The following is a 5,387-nucleotide window of genomic DNA, read 5'->3' as shown; positions in this document are numbered from 1 at the left end:
CATAGCTGCGCAACAGCAACGGTTCCACGTAATAAGACTAAAAACAGCCGACCAGTTGCAATGGATAAAGTAATCTTTACCTAGGTTTCGACAGATTTAAATCTGTCTTCTTCAGAAGGCGGCAGTATTACATTAATATGGAATGATGTATCATCGTCGTTTTTACAAATATCTGCATAGATCCATTAGTCCAAATTAAAATATAGCCCTGAAAATAGGGTTTGTCATGTAAATAAAAATTAGTACATGAATGTTGCAGAGCTCACAAGCGCCTTCTGAAGAAGACAGATTTAAATCTGTCGAAACCTAGGTAAAGATTACTTTATCCATTGCAACTGGTCGGCTGTTTTTAGATATACATTACTTAACTTTTGGTACAGATAAGCACGCAGGTGCGAAGTCGTTCATGTATTGAAGCTAACAGTTACTAGAAGTTACAAAGGCAAAGTCTATAACGGCTAGCCCTCCCCTACAAGTAGAAGCTAAGTTGCTAGACCGTCTGCTGTTGATCAAATGGACTGAATCTGGAGCGGCGCTCGTCGAGCTGCACAGCGTCGGCTAGAGTGCGCTGTGGTCGGCGTAGTTCGTCCGCTCTCGTAGTTACAACCTACCAGAGCGCACCTACGTTGTGGCATCGCAGCTATCGATACCACAGCAAACACGCTGCAACAATCGTCGGAAGATTCCAGGCCGGAGGAGGGAGCGTTATGCTCTGGGGAATGTATTCGTGACATTACATGAGTGATCTTATCATCCTAGACTGCACAATGGATCAAGACAAGTATGCATCTATCCTTGGTATCAAAATCCACAGCTAAAGAAATTTGGTTTCCTGGGCACAAGAACTCCTACCAGCAGGACGAAGCAACGAGTCACACAGATCACAGCGACCGTTTGTGGTTCGAAGAGAGCTAGAATGAGTTTACCGTACTCCACTGGCCACCAAACTTACCGAATTTAAAGCTGGTCGCGAATTTGTGGGACCACCTCGATCGGGCTGTTCCCACCGTAGACCCTCAACCGAGGAACCTAGCGCAACTGGCCACAGCACTGGAGTCTTCATGGCTCCAAGTCCCAACCTGTACCTTCCAGAACCTCACTGACTCTCTTCCTCCACGTGTCGCAGCGGTCCGCGCTGCAAAAGGTGCTACTCAGGCCTTTAACAAGGGTCACATTAATGTGACTGGATAGTGCATATAAATTATCAAAATTAATATTTCAGACATTGTCTGAATAGGAGAAAGCAATCGTAAGCAGATAATCAACAGTAAAATTATAAAAATTTTAAAAACTTTCTACGAAACTTTTTAAAACTTTCAAAAACAGGTCATCTCTTTGTGAAAAAATTTAATGTTAAATGTGTTTCAGACAATATACAGAAAATTTTTGAGAGTTTCAAACAGTTTTATAGAATTTTTTTAATGTTTATAATTTGACATTTTATTGCAAATTAGCAATTTAATCATATCGATTGCTCCATCAGGCTTCCACATACGATGATGTTGTCTCTAGGAAAGGTGTAATGCCAGAAGGCTGTAGCGAAACTCAAAAATATGAGTGGAAGACGATGACTATTGCAAAAACTTATAGTTGACCCTAAAATAACTAAAAATAAATCTTTGTGCATATAATGGCGAAGAAATCAATTACAAAGCGATTACACTATTAGTAGAAGCCAACTGGGAACAGTAGTACCATTAAATTACCTATCAGTAACTGTCCAGAGCGAACAAAAGTGTAGTGACCACAAAAAAAAAAATGCTGGAGAAGGGTCTAGCATAGGGTCGGTCATGGCACGCCAAACGTCACGCGTACCTGCAGACAGGCGAAAGCCCGGACTGTCACTGGGCTTTGCTCGTTCGTTCTCGCGAGACCACGATATAGCACGACGTTTGATTTAGCATTGCGTTGCTGCGGTTTTCGGTCGGTACAACCCTCTGAGTTCAGCAGAATCGCTCTATCAGCGCTTTTTAACATTATCTGTTTGTTAGTGATGTGAAGGAAGATCACAGGTCCACTGGCTAGCCGGCCAGTGTGGCCGAGCGGTTCTAGGCGCTTCCGTCTGGAACCGCGCGACCGCTCCGGTCGCAGGTTCGAATCCGGCCTCGGGCATGGATGTGTGTGACGTCCTTAGGTTAGTTAGGTTTAAGTAGCTCGAAGTTCTAGGGGACTGATGACCTCAGATGTTAAGTCCCATGGTGCTCAGAGCCATTTGAACCATTTTTGATCCACTGGCTATTTGTATAAAAGTAGACAGTCTAGTGATCAGTCTTCACAATTCTTTAAAATGGATGGGAATGACAATTTCCACAAGCGACATCCATTACATATTGGCTATGAAACGAGATTACAATGTCTTGCAGAAAGAATTTAAAGATATAGTTAGCAATGAAAGGGGAAAAAATTTCAACGATCAACATACGGGAATAATTGTTCCTGTACATCAAAAAGTTCTTTGTGCTAAGTTTGCAAGGTGAAGTACATGAAGAAATTGGTGATAACAGTAGCAAAATTTCTGGAGTCGTGCACATTACTCCATTGTCATTTCCATCAGTTTTCAGTGGAACTGAAGAGTATGGATACTTCATATATTACTGCAAAGTATGTTGGTTAAGTTAAGTGGCATGCGTGGAAAGATTTTTAGATTTAAAACTCACTGTTGTTGAATTTATGAAGGACAAAAGAATGCAAGGACAAAAAATTGAACATCTGGAATTGAGTGTTGACTTCGCATTTTAAGTGAAATTGACTGCGTACTGCCCACAGTAAGACATTGTGAAGTCACTTATTTCTGATTTGATGGGGATGCATTTGAAAAGAAAGTCGCGTTGTAAAAGGCACACATTCTGACAAATACAGTCCAGTTTCATAAACTCGCTGGTGTTAAAGGAAAAAAAGGCGACGTTTGAGGGGTTCATAGTGGCCTTGAAAGAATTACAAGGATAGTTTTATAACGATCTTGAGGACACTGTCAATCTAACATCTGTTTCCGCGCTGTTTTCGAGATATTTTGCCATTTCAGTTGAAAGCGCCCCTGTGCATTTGCAGATGTAGCTGACTCAAAAATGATCAAATGTGTGTGAAAGTTCATGGAACTTACCTGCTAAGGTCATCAGTCCCTAAGCTTACACACTACTTAACCTAAATTATCCTAAGGACAAACGCACACACCCATGCCGGAGGGAGGACTCGAACCTCCGCCGGGACCAGCCGCACAGTCCATGACTGCAGCGCCTTAAACCGCTCGGCTAAAACCCGCGTGGCGTAGCTGACGGACCGGCGAGGTAATTCCAATTTTATTGACAAAAATTTTTACGTTCAAACTGTCCAGGATATCTATATTACCTTCCCCAGGTAGGGTTTCCATGTCTCCATAATAAAGTTGCAAAAGTGCTACGATATTTCGACCGCCATATTTTGGCGAAAAACCTCTTTTCTTTTAGGAAACTAAATAAATCACGTTTATATGGCAAATTGGATGTTAAACTCTGTGAAATTATCTGTATCTGTAGGTAGTCTATACCAAACAAAGGCTATACTGTGTCTTCGGTGTGCGAGAAATAATTAAATAATGCTCAAAATTTGTTTTGTTTGGAATCTTTCATTGAGAAATGTGAAATATAGAACCCAGTAGTAAGCAGTGCGACAGCACTGTCATTTAAATGCGGCACGTCCGTAGTTTTCCCCTCTTCCCTCTCTTCTCACTCAGACAGCGTGGTCTGGCAGTGGGAAAACGTGAAGCAAGGCTGAGCGCTTTGGCGCTCATAACCGGGCGCGGCCTTCGAACCGAAATCTTGGTTGTCCCTGGTCTAATGCCAGCCACCAGTGACACATGCCGGTGTGAACGTGTTAAACACGGTGACTGTTGCCTGAACAATGTCTGCAGACGAGAGAACAGGATCGCTCTGTTGAAGTGTAGCAAATGGCCTTTGTTTATTTGTAAGATGAAAGTACAGATGTATTCTTTTCCAGATTTGGAACCACAGCCAGAGCAAAAGCTTTCATATCGTGGAATCCATCCATAAATGTTAAGGCGAGCTGCATGGTAGACTCGTTTTCTTTCTCTTTATCCCCATATTGGCGAGTGACGGCACAAACACCACACTGTTCACTTAAAACGACCAACGGCCTCGCCGAAATGGTAACATCGGTTCCCGTCAGATCACCGAAGTTAAGCGTTGTTGGGCTGGGCTAGCATTTGGATGGGTGACCATCCGGTCTGCCGAGCGCTGTTGGCAAGCGGGATGCACTCAGCCCTTGTGAGGCAAACTGAGGACCTACTTGATTGAGAAGTAGCGGCTCCGGTCTCGGAAACTGACATACGGCCGGAAGAGCGGTGTGCTGACCACATGCCCCTCCGTATCCGCATCCAGTGACGCCTGTGGATGAGGATGACACGGCGACCGGTCGGTACCGTTGGGCCTTCATGGCCTGCTCGGGAGGAGTTTTTGGTTTTAGTTCAATCAAGAACGTTCAAAATATGTGAACATGAAACAATGATAACTAAAAGTCGAAATATTAAAATACATGTTTCTAAAAACTAATTAAAAATGATTTTCATCAGTGGTATTATATAAAATTAATTCGTTAATTTTGTAAGCCTGCCACTGTTCTGAAAAGTATACTTGATAAGGGAGGTCTCTCAGCTCGGACAATGATTTTGTCATCTAATTGTATTTAGAAGCTTTATATACCACTGTGATTAGGCTGGTGATAACATTCGACTGTGTTACTCTTAGCCTGGCAGCTATAGGAGTTCAAATTTTATACGACATTACGCAACAAAAAGCATGAAACAATATTAGGAATTGCGGTAGGCACATTTGGCGAAAACAGTACTTACACAATCCCCAGAACGACGTTCTTGAGCTGCAAAATCAAGTACCACGGGAATCACATTATTGAATTCAGCGATATGCTCGGGAGTGTTGTACCCAGCCGCTTTCCAGGAAAGCATAGCCATATACACTGGAGCAGACAGCTGGTTATGGAGAATAGAATGCTTTTTATTTATGAAAACTTATTTAATAATTTAAAGTGGAAATCACTGCAGAGAGCCCTTATAGAGTCTGTTATCCTTATATCCAAAGGCTGTGGGTATTTTTTGTCTTTGGCGGAATCATCATTCATTCACTGTCTTTACCCGCAAATAAATCATTTACTACTGTTGTGTCCTTGCGAACATTCCAAGAATCAAAAAGTATTATACACTTCCGGTTATTTGTCACATTGTTATTAACAATATCCACTAAAAATAATTGTAGATGCTCTTTTGACATTGTCGCACATGTGCTAGCCTGTAAATTTATGTTTGGTGGAAGAATATCTCCAATAGTCTTTTTAACTTTCGGGCTGAATGTTTTTCCTGAAGACAAATATACAGTTTT

At 42.1% G+C, this 5,387-nt stretch overlaps 1 pseudogene; it reads left to right on the top strand.

Moving 5' to 3' along the window:
• The first annotated feature begins 4,120 nt into the window (after window positions 1–4,120).
• On the top strand, window positions 4,121–4,238 carry LOC126163670 (5S ribosomal RNA; annotated as a pseudogene).
• Window positions 4,239–5,387: the final 1,149 nt, after the last annotated feature.

This window comes from Schistocerca cancellata, chromosome 2 (assembly GCF_023864275.1).
Source record: "Schistocerca cancellata isolate TAMUIC-IGC-003103 chromosome 2, iqSchCanc2.1, whole genome shotgun sequence".
NCBI classification, from domain to species: domain Eukaryota; kingdom Metazoa; phylum Arthropoda; class Insecta; order Orthoptera; family Acrididae; genus Schistocerca; species Schistocerca cancellata.
This window is presented reverse-complemented; position numbering and strand designations above follow the sequence as displayed.